We start from the raw sequence: 17,129 nt of genomic DNA, 5'->3' as shown, positions 1-17,129 counted from the left end.
GAGCTGGTGGGGAGCCTGCATCGACCTGTGGTGAGTGACGGGAGTGGAGCCATTCCACAGAAAGGGGGACTCTGGCGGAAGACATTCTAGGACCAGGCAGGACTGGCAAATACAAGGGGCAGCAGCGACTTCAGCCAGTTGTTCCCTTCCCAAACGGGATTGGTGGAGTGAGCTAGGCCTGGGTCACACGACCTGGCTGAGACCCAATAGATTATCCAAAATCAATTATCTACAGCAGCGGTGCACACTAACACAGTGAAGGCATCAGAAGTTTGACTGACCTGGAGGGTAGGCGGCACACAGTAAAACAGTGCAGGCCTCAGCAGCGTGACTGATCCAGAGGGGATCAGTTTGCAACTCACTAGCACACGGCAATGGGAAAGGTCACCTAGCCCAGCGTGCTTCAGAAGAATTGTAACCAATAAAGAAAGAAACTAGGGCTTCCTGAAGAAACAAAAAGATGGGAAGAGGAAGCAACAACAAAAAGTCCCCAGGTCCCAACCCTGAGAACATGGACCCAGGACAGGTAAATACAAAGGAGAATGAGAACAGCAAACATGCAATATCAGACACAGCACCAGTGGACATAAAGAGATATCTTCAGGACCTCATAGATGAGTTCAAAAGGGAAATATTTAGCCAAGTAAAGCAAGATATAAGAAAGTTAATGAAAGAGATGCTAAGCACCCCTCAAGAAGACACAGACAAAAGAAGGGAGGAACTCAAACAAAGGAGAGAACCATTTGATGGAGAATATAAAGAAAATATAGAATACATGAAGAAGATTCAAAGAGATTACCAGGAAATTAAAAGCTCTATGGAAAGATGGCAAATCTGCTTGAAAGAAACTAAGGATAGATAATCCAAACTGGAGGACAGTTTTGCCATGTGGGATTATGAAAGGAAAACCTTTTTAAAAATAACTAGAAAACAAGCAGTAATGATACAAAGGCTAGAAGATGACAAGAGGATCTACAACTTGAGAATAAAGAATGTGAATGAAGAATCAGGGGTACAAACAAAGGAACTACAAAGGCTATTCACAGAAATAATTAAGGAAAACTTCCCAACATAGGAAAAGGAAATGATATTCAGATGTATGAGGCATACAGAACTCCTGCCACCTACAACCAAAACAGAGCTACACCCAGGCATATAATAATTGAGATCCCAGAAATTCAATGTAAGAACAGAATATCAAAAGCTGTTAGAGACAAGAAACAGATAACCTATAAAGGAAGGCCCATCAGAATTATGGCAGACTTCTCGACACAAACCATCAAGTCAAAAAGAGGCTAGAGTGAAACATTCCAAGCCCTGAAAGACAATAACCTCCAGCCCAGATTGATATACCCTGCTAAACTGTCCCTAGAAATTAATGGAGAAACAAGATGCTTCTAAGACAAAGAGGAATTTGGGATATTTGCAACCACCCATCCAAGTCTACAGAAAATACTGCAGGGCATTCAAGAGAGAGAGAGAGAAAAGTACTAGGATTCCAGGAACAGTGGCAGAGAGGCCTCAATGAATGGAGCAGAAAGCAGAATGAAGAACATAAGCAGACAACTGAAGGCAAAAAAAGAGCATAACAGAAATGAGGCAGAGAAGGTTGGTTATAATCTCTAATATAGATGGCCTTGATACACTAAATTAAAAGAAAAAGAACCACACAAGGAGTAGAACAGGAGGTAGGGTCCACCAAGATGCTATTTATAGGAAACATAATTAACATGAAAAAGAGTACATGGACTGAAAATCAAATATGAGAAAACAATGCTCTATGTGACAGAGAACCAGAGAGTAATAGGGGCAACTAGACCAGTATTTGTGGATAGGCTGGAAAGACAGGCTTTAATAGGTAAATGAACATAATTAGAGATCAAGTCCAGGAGAGAGACGGTTCGGAACCACTTAGGTAAATAACAGGTTGCCCCCCTCAATTTAAAACCAAGGGTCTTGGTCAGACCCAAAAATGCACAGTGTACCGTAGGGAAGTGGAAGGGGAGGGGGAGGCTTAAAAAAGATGGCAGAAGATATTGTTAATAGTGTATCAGGATTTAAAGCCCACATTACTCGCACTACTCAGCTTAGATAGATTTTATTCTGTCCCAGTTTGTCTACTTGCATTAGATTTGAGGGCACAGACAGCTATCCCAAAAAACATCAGTAATCATTTTTAATTTCCTATTATCTTAATCTGGAGCCTGTATGACTTATACTGTTTTATCATGACTGATCTTAGTTAAATCTGGTTTGTTTGATTGCTGTTTGGCATCAACAGATTTTGTTCAAAACCAATATGATTGATAGTATCAAGTCTGAGAGTACAGGCAACTACACTGAAGATGACAAGACTCTATGATACACATTCTGGTTTGATAACTGCCTGTTTTTGAAGTTTTATACTATATACAAAGTTGTGTTTTTGTTAGTACTGTTACGTATTGATATACTCAGTTATACTATATCTGATGATATAGCCAATTCTATTGAAGATAACAAGAGACAACACAGGAACTATGGTAGAACTCCTTATACAATGGTCTTAGTCTTTTTCATTTCATGTGTGTATAGGAATATGTTTTTTTTGCCTTGCTTTGTTTTGTTTCTCCCTCTAATATAGAAAGGATAGAAATACATGTTAAGACTCATGCCTGTGTAGAACCTATAAACAGTTTATGAGAACAGATCTTATGACACATGATGAAATGAACAGAAACTTTGAAGAAAGACACAGTAAAGTACTCAGTACTGATCCTGGAGTGTCATAATGTGAAACCCAGCAATAGTATTATTCTTTGTTTAGAGTGATATTTAGCCTGCTTGGGTTTGTTCAATCTCAACATAATTGAAGATATGGATAACTGCATGTATGTTTAAGTGTATAGGATTGATAACCGTATTTCTAAGTTTTTGTTGGATAGTTGAACAGAACAGGTTGCAGTCTCAATGTTTGAATCCCCACTTTATATGCTCCACTTTAGTGTCTTGAATAACTAACTATTTGTAAGAGGAGAATCTGTAGTCATCAACTAGTGATTTCTTACTGTTTATTTTTTTCTGAAAGTATGTTTTATTTCTACCCATTTTCTATTTTGCTTAGTCTTTATTTAAATAAAATTTTTTTAAAAATTCGGTTGGGAAATTGTCAACACTGGTTAAAGGCATCAAATTACAGATTCCAGAAGCCTCAGGATTAACAAGCAGGATAAATTGTTTAAGTGCAGCACTTAAGTACATCACTAACGATACCAAAGGCAAGAAGCAAATATTACAAGTAGCCACCATAACCTGAAAAAATATAAGAGACCATTAGCTAATTTCTTCAGTCAAACAGTGGAAGTATAAATTAGTAAAATTCAAATATCTTTCAGGTACTGAAAGAAATAACTGTCAACCTAAAATTCCATACCCAGTGAAAATACCTTGAATAATAAAAATGAAATCAAGACATTTTCAGATATATATGTATATATATATTTTGATATATATGTATATTTTTTGCCAACAACAAATACTAAAGGATATTAAGATGACAGGTTAAGGATGCAGGAAGAGGTGAAGTACAATGATTAAGGAAATCTAGAACATGATGTCTATTGGAGGCTTAAAATAATGCAATATAAAAAAATCCATATAGATCAGGAGGGCTAGCAAATGAAATCAAATGTTCTGACATCCTTGCATTATTATTGCTCAATTTTGCAGTGCTGGGAAGTGAACATAGACCCTTGTACATGCTAGGCAAGAGTTCTACCCTGTTCTAGCTACTTCCCTGGTCTTCTTGAATTATGATAGAAAAATAGCTGGAGATCTAGCTCAGTGGTACAAGCGCCTGCCAAGCAAGTACAAGGTCATGAGTTTGATCCCCAGTACAAAAAAAAGAAAAAAGAAAAAAAAGGAAAATAGCATTAGACTTGAATAATTAGTGATGCATATTGTGATTTCTAGAATCACTTTTTAAAGGTATTTAAAAATATATAACGTCCAATGCAATTGAGGAAAAAATAAAATATTCAACTATTCTAAAAGCAGATCAAGAAAAAAAGAAGGTAAGATGAATGGGACAAGTGAAAGCTACTAACAAGATGGTAGCGTTAAATCCAAAGAGATGATTGTGTTAAATGTAAATGTGTTAAATGTATGTGTTATATATAGATAAATAAAACTGATACATTAATGCTCATCATTTAATTCATATAGTTTGAAGACTATAACTTCCAGCCTACATTAAGTCTCCACTATAGGAACAATCTCTGGCCTAGAAATGCTCCTCTGTCAGACTTGTTCATAAGTCACACAAAGTGAGACTTATACACAAGTAGACAATATAAAGCATAAAAAAGTCAAATCTACATACAAAATACTGTATAGTACAGTATGATATAGTACAGTATAATTATAAATAAACTACACTAAATCCTTGACTTAGTGCAAGATCTTGAATGTGCAAGATCTATTTGTATCTGTGCAAGTTTGCAACTCATGTGTTTGTAAGCTTGGGACTTACTGTACTGTAAATAGTAGATTTAATAAATAAACAATGGCATCATTCTCTACATGTACCTATTATTACTTCTAATATTCTATCTTTGATTTGCTTTCATAGATAAGTCTCTCAATATTTGGGGTATGGAAGAGAATCTTGTCAAGTGAAAAAAATGCCCACTAGATCATTAAGAGTTATCGAATTAAGTAATCAAAGGAAGCTTCCAATTTTGGAAATGAAGAATTTTACACTTTTAGTGAAGTCATTTAATAAGATTTGCATAGTGACGAGTATGATTTCTTTTTATACACTAAGGGAAAGCATTACTGTGAACACACGTTTGTTGTCAGGCAAACCAATATTAGGAAAGATTATTTACAGAAAGGAAAAACCTGGAAACTGATCTAAAAACTTGGAAAGCCAGGAAGACCACTGTTTTGAGGTAATGCAGTCTATCGCCAGCGGAGGGCAGTGTTGCACAAGCGTTCAGGCTCCATCTCAGCCGCGGAAAGGACAATTTCAGCTTGATGCAGCGAGAACCAAGTGCTCTCTAAAATGTGTCTGCACAGTGAGTTATTCACAGGAAAATGGCTCCAACGGGGATGGCGGCCAGAGGCTCTCCGTTTTGTACCTAGAATCACAGTCTGGGCCTGTAAACAGTTAAAACCTTGTTTTCCCCTTTAAGAACTGAAGTTTTGGTTGAAATTGGAGATTGAAATGATGGGGTCTGAATTAACTATAAAGTTTTTGGTTTTTTCTCTTTTGAAATGAAAACAGCAGTGAAATTTCAACAAAGTCAAAGTTCAGGAGGCAGAAGAATAAAGTGGCTGAGAGCCCCAACTCTGTGGCGTGGCTCTAGCCGTTCCAAAGTTCAGGTTGAAGACCTTTGCAAACCTCAGTTTCCCTGGCTGTAAGACAGGTGTAGCTGCCCCTGCCTGGTAGGCTGCTGAGGATTAAAGGAAATGAGGCAGGAGCGGCACTGAGCGTATGGACGGTGTTCTGCAAGCACTCGTAATCATGATAGCTAGCGCAGGTGATGGAATTGAACTGGCATTCGTCTGGTGTGACTATTTCAGCACTCCATTCACCTCCAAAGAGGAAGAATTGGGGGTAAAAAATCAAGCTGCGTGTTTCAGTGTTGTAAGTTTTACAAATCGAGGAGTTAGAAGCGGAAAGAGCCAGGAGTGTTGAACCGGTGTGTTCAGCCTTAGAGCCAGGCTCCTTGACATTGCCTGCGCTTGGGAACCTCGTGTTGACATTCGGTCTCTAAGTCTAACAGTGTGTATTATTGGGGCACAATTATAATGTAAGAACACATTCAGAAAATAGCAAACCTATACATGTTTCATGATACAAATTGGAGAGAAATTAGAGGTCTCTGACCAAGTTTCTGCTGAATTCTATTGACCTTGACAGTGTCTAAAGCCCAGCTGCGTACCACTGCTAAGTACTGAGTCAGAGTAATTGTCTATACCTTAGTTACCCTAGGCTAATCAAGGACGCTTAACTATGCTCACCCTGCAGGGCCCCCTGCCCTTGATCCTGAAATGTTTCTATATTATGATAAACAATTCCTCTGTTTCAATAAATATGTTCAACACTAGCCTGCCTGTCAATATATGACTTACTGCATGTAACCAATTATGTAATATTTTGTCACTTGCTTTGTACCTCCCACTTCTAAATGCTAGATAAACTAAACTCTTTGTAAACTCAGGGCTGTTGCCTTTGGGAATGATCCAGCAACAGTCCCTGGTGTAAAGATTAAAGGACGCCTTCTTATCTCCTCAGTGCAAAGAGTCTTCCTTTCAGTTTGACTTGGAAACTTTCCCACAACAGTATGCCTGTGAGATACGACCTCTAGCCTCACAAGCACCCATCTGCCTCCGATACAGAAGTGATGACTTTTCCCGTTACACCTAGCCCCTCTGGACCGAAAGGGTAGCAATCAACTAGTTAGAAAAGTTGGCAAACTGAACAAATTGCTTGGAGCAAAACACCTCCCCTCTGCCTCTGTGAGGAAAAGAAACAGTGACTGGTTCAGAGGGGCATGGAGACAGCTTGGGAGAGATACTGCTCCTTCCACCTGGCCGCTGTCCAGCCCTCAAATAGCTTGTGGGTCCAGTCCAAAAATAAGATCACATGAGAGAGTAAGCATGCAAGCGCTGTCCTTGGGCTTTCTGTGGGCACACTAGTGTCTGCCGCCCTTGCAGGGGCCCAAGAAGGTGGCTCTCCCCAGCATCTCAAAGCCAGGAGGCCACCTGCTACTGGGTGTGCGTAGAGTGTTTCACTCGGTTCTCCTCTGGAGCCCCCTTGTGTTCCATTCACACTAGGAATGGAGGACAAGTGAATCCAACAGCCTCGGCGGGGATAAGGGCATCTCCTCTTCTTCCTGAAGGACACTCCCTTCGGATGATGAATGGGAACTCCCTTCCTCCTGCAGCAGCTGTCCTGCGGCCTCCTAATAGTGCCCTGTGAGTACTGCAGCAGCTGTCTGTCCTGAAAGAAAGCGCCCCAGAGCCGAGGCACAGAGGTGAGTGCACCTGTTTCTGCGAGGGGCTGGTTTGCTACGGACTGCCAGATCATGGCTCGGCTTTCCCTTGAGCTCAGCATGCCTACTTTCCCTTAGCCCCTGCGCCTCCTCTCCTCTTCCCCATCTGGATCTGTGGCAGGTTTGAGGCTACGCGATGGATCCAGTTTGCTCCCAGAACGTGCTAGGTAGATCTGGTTCTGAGTGGGAAGGCAGGAAGTGATTCCCAAAGTGAATTATCTTTGCTGAGAAGACATTTACCAGGAAATCATTAGACAAATCCCATTACAGTAGGGTTAATGCTTCATTTTAAAAAGCACTGCATGAAGTAGGAAATAAAAGGCCAGCTGACTCTTTGTTATTAGGCAAAAGGGAAAAAACAAAACTGAATCTGCAGAGCTTCCCTTCGCCTTCCCTTCCTGACTTCTTAAGAGTCCTACAAATCATGCTTCACAGATCCAAGAATTCCTTATTTTAGTTGAAAACAAGAGAAATAAAATCAAAGGTTTGGTAAGCAGAGTCACGGAAAAGGGGTAAAGTTTCCCTCTTGCTCTTCCCTCTACTGTGTCTGCACACTCAATAGGATGCGTGTCTATGTAGGGACAAGTATGGGGTCACTGTCCCTTGCACATGCGTGTTCCAGCTACAGAGTAATCTTAAGATGTGGACTACAAATATCCATGCTAAGAAAAACCTAATCAAATTCAAAGTCCCAGTTTTTTTAGTGATCATAGACTGAAACTCAGTTTGAAGAGTCTTGAACAAAAAGATTTTTTTTCCCTTTTGGATTATGTAACTGAGAAGCCAGTTTGGGTATGGTAGTCCAGGTGTAAGAGAGTGGCATTGGCGGCTGTCCTTGTCTGTCTCTTGGCTTTGCATTCCCTGTGTCATCCTGCTTCCAGGAAGACTTGCTCTTGTGGTGGTGATACGGAGACGGCTGCAACAGCTCAGGTTGACACAGTCACCTTGCAAATGCAGGTGCTTCTTGCGCCCGCCCGGGGGCTCTAGCTAGTATAGGGTGCAGTTGCCTGGGACCAAGGTGGGGACTGTGCCCATTCCTGCGTTGGGGTACAATGGTCCCTATTCAAACCCACACTGCCCGAGAGCAGCAAAGACTGGCTCCCCAGTGCTACTTAGCATGCGGGTCCAGGAGAAGGTGGGCCTAGGCACAGGACAGCCAAGGGTAGTGGCTGCCACTCTCCTGCTCCTTTCTGCAATGGTTTAGATGAAAAGTTAAGCCTCCTCCAACATAGCACCCCCTCTTCTCCCTCTTACAGTCCACCAAAAGGCATGAGTGACAGGGAATTTCATAGGAAGGGTCATTGTTAACCGACGGGTGACTAAAAGGCCCGTGGTTTGTCATTCCTAGAGACCCCCAACAGTGGGAAAGTCACTGACACAATAAGGCTTGACTCTGGCTCTGTCTCTAGCGACCTACCAGGCCCTGACCTGCCTGGACCCCCAGTTTGCCTGTGCTCACTGGGTCCTCCCTTGCCCTCACCCGCTTCCTCTCCGGACCCCTATGGGAAGCATCCGCCTCAGTGCTGCCTCCCCTGGTACCCCGTCTGGCTCTTCCAAGCCTTTGTGCCCTCTTCCTTCCCCAAACCTGCACAGCAGTGACTATCAGGACTGTTTTTCCTTGTTTAAATATTCTTTAGGGACTTCACGATTCTCAGTTTCTCTCTCAACTTGAATTTGCCACATGGGGTGGTAAGAATTAAGTTTTGTGGTGCACTCTCTTTGTGGTATTCAATAGAAGATGCCCAGTTTGAGTCCAATTAAGAGACCAGCAGAAAATAAGCCTTCCCAAACAAGAGGAAGAGCTAGATTTCTTGAGGCCCTTAGTTGCTTCTTTAAAAGCAACATAATAAATAAGCTGCGTATGGTAGCACATGCCTGTAACCCTGACTCCTTGGGAGTCTGAAGCAGAAGGATGACAAATTCAAAGCTGATGTGGGCAACTTAGATGGTCTCAAAGTAAAATTAAAAGGGCTAGAGAAGTAGCTTAGCTCTCTCTAGGTTCAACCCCCAGCACCACAAGAAGCAGTATAATAACCAAAGCAAACACTGACTGAGCTCAGAATGTACATGGGACCCTTACAGGTATCATCACACATCATTCTCACAGTGAACCTACCAGGAAAGTATTGTGAATATTCCATTTAACAGGTGGGGAAACTGAGTCTAAAATAATGAATTCACAGGTTCTAGGTCATGGGAACATGTTGGGGTCAGAACCCAGATACACCTGCCATCTCATTTGCTAGCATGATTTCCTACCGCTGATTTTAAATAGCTGCTTCTGCTGGGTAGGGCTCCACAAGTCAGGAGTTATTTCCCTTCCTGGAGCCATCAAGAACACGGAAGAGTCAGGGATTTCAGAAAAGTAGCTCTGCAGAGAACAAGATGCTTTCGTAATTAAAAGGGCCTCGGGTGATATCTGGGGAGCTGTGTGGCCTTTAGAATTTAAACCTGTTCACCTGGCCACCAGTCATTAGACGTGACCCTGCCGTCTTTCCTGCCCTGACCAGGATGACCAGGGTCTCAGACAGTGAGTGGCTGACAGGATTTGGTTGGCAACCAAATTCTCCATCCAGAAGAAACTAAAATCTTTTTGTTTTGTTTTGTTTTGTTTTTGGTACTGAGGATCAGACTCATGACCTTGTTGTGCTTGCTAGGCCGGTGCTTTTGCCGCTGAGCTAACTCCCCAGGCCAGAGGAAACTAAAATCTTTAGAAAATGGTTAGGTTTCTTATACCATCTGTGCCTGCAAGTCACAGGCCACAGGCCTCTTGGCTGGTCTGCAAGCTGGTGAAACTCTTTGTATCTTGTTTATTTGATATACACAAATTTATTCATATGCGTTAAATCTTCAAAAAAGCACATCCCATTTGACTCCTGTCATTTCATTTATCTTCCCAATATCCTGTGAGAGGTTCAAAGAGCTAGTTTTCTCACCTTCCTTCTCTTGATGACACAAATGAGGCACAGTGAGACTGAGTCACGCCCTGAGCTGACAAGAAGGTCCCAGATGGGAGACAGCATACACGGAGATCTCCAGGGTCCAAGCCTGCTCACTTCTCCAAGAGCTTATGAATGGGTCTGTGTGGGGGAGCTGTAGAATTCTTTGGCCAAAGCCGGAAGAGAAAAACTACCCCTAGACCTAGGAGAAATGAAAGCATGTCCACACAAACACTTGTACATGAGCATTCACAGCAGGATTATTTATAACAGCTAAACAGAGGGAATGATTCAAACACTCATCAGCTGATGAATGGATCAATAAAATGTAATCCATACAATGAACTATTATTCAGCATTAAAAAGGAAAGAAATTTTGAAACATGCTACAACACAGATGAACCTTGAAGATCATATTCAAATAAGAAAACCCCCATATTGTGTGATTCTATTTGCATGAAATGGTCTGAACAAGGAATTCTATGGAGACCAGAAAGTGCATTGGTGGTTACCTGGATCTGGCAGGAACCTAGAATGGGAAACAGCGGCTATATTTTATCAAGATAAAAATTGGTTTAAAACCCAAACCACTACTAGTGGAACCATTAATCTAGAAGCAAGGCTTTGCGGAAGACTGTGGTCTCTGTCTGCCTGATAAGTCTGCATCTTTTTCCCAGAGAGCCTGGCTGTTGGACACTGCCATAATTCCAGGGGAAAGACTGTTGATGGAAAAGGGCCCCACAGATTTCTCCCCTGGGTCTAAACCAGGGAGAGTGCTCCCCTCTTTTTTACATAGAACATTCAATAAATCACTCAGTATTCTGCTTTTACTTCTGGGTTACAAATTCTGCTTCAAAAAGTAATCCCCATTCTAAGATGATAAATCTCATTCAGTAATGTTTTGCTATAATGCTTTCCTTTAGTATTTTCCTCTAAGGTTTGACATTTTACATTTTAACTTCTAATTCATCAGGAATTTAAACAATAAATGGGCATGCAGACTGGCTGTTTATTTTGACAAATAGCAAGCTAATTATTAACCAGGAGTTATGGCATTTTGTGACCTCCAAAAAGAAACGTAAAAAAGCATGTGAGCTTGCACATGAGTGCGTGCGTGCACATATTTATTTTTTGGGATAATAGGGTTATACATCTCTAGTTTATAACCTCCTGGGGCCCAGGCTGTATGCATTCTCATGCATGGAGGCCAAATGCTGAACTAATGGCCGAGGCGCTGAGCTACACCAGGCGAGTGACTGCTCCTGGGGAAGTCACGGGTCCCATACACGTGAGAGCCGCACCACAGTTTGGGGGTGAGTATCTGCTGAGGGAGAGGACAGGGTGGCTGTCACAGGCTCCCACTTCAGTCTATGAAGCTTAGGAGTGTTAATCTGCTGATAAATCCATAGAGCCGATAAACCATTCTAACTGACAAGATTTAAGACCTTCCCATTACAAAGACTTTGAGGAGGCTTTGCGGCCAAACTTGAGAATAACTGAGAAACTGAAAAATCAAGGTGGCAGATCCTCACGGCCTCACACATCACGTAATGAATATGCATGCAACCCAGGCTCACGGACCACACAGCGAGTCTCAAAGTGCTGGCCCTGGGCCAGCTGCACCCACCAGAAATGAGTTGGAAATGCAAATTCTAATCTCGTGGCCCACAAGACCTGCTGAATCAGAAATCCAGCAATGTGTAGTTTAACAAACACCTAAGGTGACTCCAGGCACATTCACGTTTGATGAAGAGATAAAAACCCCTCTCCTCATGGAGTTTCACTTCAGTGTGTGTGGCGGGAGAGATAGAAAGCAAGTAAGTTAATGCTTTGTGAATGTGACAATTTTCAGACAGTGGTAAATTCTGTGAAGAAAAGGAGAGCAGGGACGGGAAGGACAATAAGGAGGGCTGACTTAAAACAGCTGGTCTGGGAGAAGATGGTCTACGCTGAGACCAGACAGACAACAAAGAGAAGCCACGCAAGCCATCAAGGAGCAGAAAGTGAATGCGTACATTTTGTGAAGAGAGGACAACAAATGCAAAAGCCCTGAGGTAGGACCACGCTTGGCATACAAAAAGCGGCATGCCTGGGGCACAGTGGGCAGGGAAGTGCAAATAGTGAGTGAGCTTGGGGAGAAGCAGGTGGTGGAGGCATGCTTAACATCTGCTCTTCATTCAAGAGGAAGGTACTGGACAGTTTTGAATAAATACAGATACAATCTGATTTGCCTTTTAGCAAGATCTTTCTGGAATGAACTATAGAGGGACCAGTTAGGAATATATTACAGAGATCTAAGGCTGGAGTGGACTAGAGCAATCTATTACTAAGTGAAAAACAAATAATCATGTGCCCAGTAAACTGTTTTTAAATATACATTCATCTAGCAATATAAAGACATTTTCCCCCCATAAGATCTCAGCCCCTTACACATGTGTATGTGAACACACACACACACACACACACACACACTGGCTGTTGGTGGTTATCTTTGGGAAGAAAAGAGATAAGGATCATTTTACATCTTTTTGTGCCCTGTACATTTTAATCATGTGCATGAGGTGTTCTTATTTAAAATATTCAAAAATACAATTTAAAAACTAGAATCAAGGCACATAGAATGGGCAACGGCTGATCAGTATCAGAGGGGAAGCAGACAACCTCTCATGAAAGGGAACATTTTCAAGCACTCTGCCCTGGAGTGCTGGAGAGCTGGCTGGCAATTGGGTTGGGCTGAGGCGCCTCCTTTCCTGGAAGTTGTTGGACCTGGTTTCTGTTGGGCAGCTCTGCTGGTGTGTACTGCCTTTGGGTCTCCTTGGGCAACAAATGCAATTTCCTGGGACTGTTAGCTGCATTTCCCAGGACTCTCCGTCTCCTGGCACCTGGCCCACAGCGGGGCCAGAGGCTTTGGTGTAACTGCCTGATTGGCCGTAACAGGAGAGTCTGGGGTAGGGAAGAAAGTGGCCTGCAGCATCTGATTTTTCCTGTCAGCTGATTAGGATTTGCAGTGCCTGAGCAAGGTCAAATGAGATTAGGAAGAAAATGCAGCGCGTCTGGTATGCGTTTCATATAACTGCGTCACTCATGTAAACAGGACAAATGAGGGGGAAATTTTAAAGCAAATACCAAATGTCAGTCTCAAGATTCTAGGACAAAATTCCAGAGCTTATGTTATTCCAGGAGTGGGAGAAATGTATTTATGGGTGGGTGGCATAGTGCATCCTCTGAATCTATCACGCTCTGCTGATGCTTTCATGCTTAAGTGAAAAAGTGAACTTTATGTCTGATGTTTGAAAGCACTGAGCACAGAATAAATAAAACCACAGAAGAGCCACATTCTACCTTTATGATCCTTCTAGCTTTCTTATAGGAGATGTGGAGTTACTTTCTGTAATAACAAGTGCCTACGTGTTCTCACGGAGCCTGCCTCTCCGGACGTGGAAGGGAAAGCTGACAGCTAGCACCAGCCCCAACATTTTAGATGTGGATGACTTGGGGCAGGCCCACAAATCTGTAGGTAAACTGACTAGGATTTTTCTTGGTCTTCAAAATCTATAATTTTTTTCTTTCTCAGACCAGCTCTCTTCAGGGAGGTAAGGCTCTCGTATAAGGTTTTATCATGGAGGAATTGGCTTTTGAAGTGGTGTAAGAGCTTTGGGGAAGGTATGATTTCTGTAACATACTCTGTATAGGATAAGTAGACTGTGGATGCTTAATAAGTGGTTTCAACGGCTATTATTTCCACGGACTATTTCCTGGCATAAAACTAAGGGCTATTACAAGGCCAGACATTTCCAGTAGGTAATCTCAGGATCCCTTCCCACTCTAAATAACAGTAGGGCCGAAAAGTATCATATCATCATGTCTTAGGTCTTAAAAAAAAATCCGTGTATATTTAAAAGATAAATCTAGACATTTGACATGGAAGTTAAAACAAACAGAGACTGTAGGATGTTAAAATAGAATTTTTTAAAAATTTCAACATGCAGGGAATTACGTGACTAAATATTGTAAGGAACTGAGAATTAATTATTTTTCAGTATTTAGGTTGAACACTCAATATATAGCAGAGAAATGAGTATAAGTCAATAGCTAAGGAGTACATTTATTAAAAGTTCTGTGTGTGTGTGTGTGTGTGTTTAAAGAATCATTCACGACTGGATACAGTGGAGAAATGAGATAATGATGGTCTTCGTATCCCTAATGTTTAAGGTGCCTTCACACACTTGGACACATTTGATCATCACACCTCACGCTGATTCTGTGAGTCTGCAGAGCTGACCCTAGTGGGAAAGTCTTAGTGATCTCCTTCAGGAAAGAGTGAATCTGGGCCCTATAGAGCTGAGCTGCCCAGGAGTGGCCACCGGCACTGTGTGTTCAGGTCCAAAGGTGTCACAGCCTGCAGTGGGAAGATCCATAGTCAGAGCCATGAGGGTTCCACACTTCTGGTTCCCAGACACAGGAGATGAGCCCCCAGGACTTCTCCGGGCTCCAGGGTCAGGGATGGTCGGCTGGGTGCTTCGTACAGAGAAAAGTATTCACCTCTGCCTTCCTCGTACACAAGCAACAGAAAGGAGAGAGGAAGAGCAGAAAGAAGCGTAGCTCATCATGGTCGCTTTGTCCTCTGTATCTGAATCATCAGGTGGGCAGGCTCGTGTGTGCACGTGAATGTGAACACACTCGCCACTCACTCATGCCTTCCAGGCTCGAATGGCTACGGGAGGAGGCGGGAGTCTTTGCTGAGCATAGGAAACTGCTCATCATGTTTCCACTTAGGCTCTTCAGACACCCCTGTTCTTATCCTCTCAATCTACCTTTGTTCCCCACCTTTTAGCCAGAGTTATTTGTTTAGCTTCCCTCCTTCTCCAACCCTCTCTCTCTCCCTGCCTCCCTCCCTCTCTGCCTCCCCATCTTGGTAGTGGTGTGAAGACAACACCCCAGCCCCATAGAAGAAATAGCCACCCCGAAATAGGGATCACCTGAGGACCCATGTAGCCCAGAGGGGACAGGTCTGTGCAGTTTGAGGAATGACAAGTGCTCTCTGCAGCCCTTGCCGGGCCTAACTGGACGGCCACTACCCTGACTGGCTTTGTAAAATGCCCTTTGTAGGGCTTGGCTCTAGGAATGGTGCAGACAGACAGACAGTTATGCTGCCACACAGAGACACCTACAGGCATCTGGCAGGGCTACCGGATGACAGATCAGAAAAGGGCTCCCTTTCATCCAGCAGCCTTCTGATTCCAGAGGAGTGTCTCTGAGCCACGACCTGCTGTTTCCCTGGCGACTGAGGCCTCAAAATAAACAGGATTCTTCTCAGACGGGCTAGTAGTCCACTGGTTCAGGCATCTGCCCCAAGACAAACTATGGTAAAATAACACCCAGTGTCTTGATTCTCACTGTCTGCCACCTCTGCCTTTCTCTCTCTGCTGGCTCCCTGTATGTCCTGCTGTGAGGGGCAGTGTGGGAAGGCAGGTCCCCTCTGCTATGAACAAGGGGCAGAGGCAGCCCCAGAGGTCCACACTGCCGGCCTCCCCGCCTGCTTCCCACACAGCCCTCCGGGACTGTGGCACGGTGTCTGGAGAAGAGCCAGCAACCTGACGTGCATGCGGCGGCCCGTCCCTCTCCCCAGCAGAGCCGCAGTAACCCGGAGGCTCAGAGAGCCGGCTCAGGGCTGCTGGGGAAGCAGCCACTGCAAGGTGACGGTGACCGACAGAGCACAGGCACCAAGGGGGACAGCTTCTCAGGTAAGAACTAGGGATGTGTTCTGCTGAGAGAACTGGTTATGTTGGGAGCTGAGGGTGTGTGTCCGGGTGAAAGTACAGGCTACTGAGAGGAAAGTAAAAAAAAAAGGCATTAAGGCCCGAAGAGAAGTGTGTTAAGCAGATAGCAGAGACTCCCCAGGAGCTCACCTCTGGTTGGCAGATCCCTGACCCCTGGTGGGGGAAGAGCTTGCTAATGGCACAGACTTGCAAAAATAGCACTTCGGAGTTTAGACACTGCAAAAGCAAGCATGCGCTCTGCTCCATTATCTTCCTGCCCCCAGCACTTGCCCCAGGGACAGGCGGGAGCTAGAATGTTCCGGCTTACAACAGGGCTGGATACAGCGCTGCGGTCAGCGGGGCGGAAGCCGCAAGCGTGGCCGCAGTGAGTCTGGCTGACATTATCTTGCTGTGTCACGCTCACCCTCCCAGGGAAGGCTGGAAATTCAGTGCCTTCAGAGGTCAGTTCACCTGGTGGGTGCTTTAGATCTTACTTAGGAAGCTTTTGCTATAATGTCAGGCAGAATAATAGGATTGTCTGAGGGTGTGAGCTCTGGGTTTTGATAGGGTGGTATTCGGATGTCCCAACTCTGGGCCAGCTGGTTACTTCTCCCCTTTTGTCTGATCATCTCTGACTATCTCACCCTCACCTTGGACCCCTTCCACACCACCAAGAAAGAAGGAGCCAGAATGCTAACCACTGGGCTTGCATACTCTCCACGCCCTCCCTGCTGGTGTGTACCAAAGGTATGCAGGGCTCCTATGCTGAAGTACTTGGGAAACTCAGGCCTCCAGATGCTGGGATGGGAATCTCAGGCATCTAATCGAGTACTTTCTCGAGCCACACCTCCCATCTCAGTCCACGAGCTCACCTCTCCGCAGAATTCCAGCACTTTGTACTTGCTCTGACTGCTTTAAGGGCGCCTCCCCTGCCCCTCCTCCCTCTGCTTTGGTGATCAGTGCTTTCCCTTTCATTCTCTACAGGGATGCGATTGTTCATGTTATGGTTTAGCTCCCTAAGCCCCACTGAGAGGAAGAGAACACTGGGCAGAGGGTGAGTTGGGCTGCCTTCCTGGGGCTTTGCATAAGGATGAGCCGGCCTAGCTAACCAAGAGATAAAAGAAAAGAGTCTTGCTTTGGCAAGTGGTGTCCAGCAAGGAGCTGGCCAGCTGTTTAGCAGGGCTGTTTGTGTGAATAAGTGTGGATTTTGGTGGAGACTCTGATTCACAGCCACAATTCCCTATTCCTCTGTTTTCTTTGTGTCGGTCACTACGGACTTCCGAGGAAAGTCCCCTTTTGAAACTATATCCCTGAGGGTGGGAATGCCAGTCTGCTGCTGAGGGAGCTGGCTGACGATGCAGGGAGACTTTATCCTTGCTGTTTTTAGTAGG

The 17,129-nt window shown here is 44.0% G+C and overlaps 1 protein-coding gene and 1 long non-coding RNA gene across 7 annotated transcripts in view; one reads left to right on the top strand and one right to left on the bottom strand.

Moving 5' to 3' along the window:
• The window catches only part of LOC106025149 (uncharacterized), a 46,779-nt gene that overhangs the window by 15,265 nt on the left and 14,385 nt on the right, over nt 1-17,129 (bottom strand). The window contains exon 4 of the long non-coding RNA XR_010041647.1: nt 9,977-10,181. This is a non-coding gene — a long non-coding RNA (uncharacterized LOC106025149). The remainder of the gene's footprint in view (nt 1-9,976; nt 10,182-17,129) is intronic.
• Fgf1 (fibroblast growth factor 1) overlaps nt 6,673-17,129 on the top strand; it is a 90,901-nt gene continuing 80,444 nt past the window's right edge. Inside the window, exon 1 of one of the 6 annotated variants that reach the window (XM_013141105.2) lies at nt 6,673-7,022. The gene's annotated coding sequence lies outside the window, so the exon portion shown is untranslated. Of the gene's footprint in view, nt 7,023-11,829; nt 12,034-15,274; nt 15,724-15,822; nt 16,200-17,129 lie in introns of those variants that run through there. The other 5 variants (XM_013141102.3, XM_003477194.5, XM_063232287.1 and 2 more) reach the window with 5 other exon arrangements.

This window comes from Cavia porcellus, unplaced genomic scaffold (genome assembly GCF_034190915.1).
Source record: "Cavia porcellus strain 051 isolate PalLab524CR breed Dunkin Hartley unplaced genomic scaffold, mCavPor4.1 scaffold_21, whole genome shotgun sequence".
Classification (NCBI taxonomy): domain Eukaryota; kingdom Metazoa; phylum Chordata; class Mammalia; order Rodentia; family Caviidae; genus Cavia; species Cavia porcellus.
Note: the sequence above shows the minus strand (reverse complement) of the source record. Positions and strands in the feature narration are given on the sequence as shown.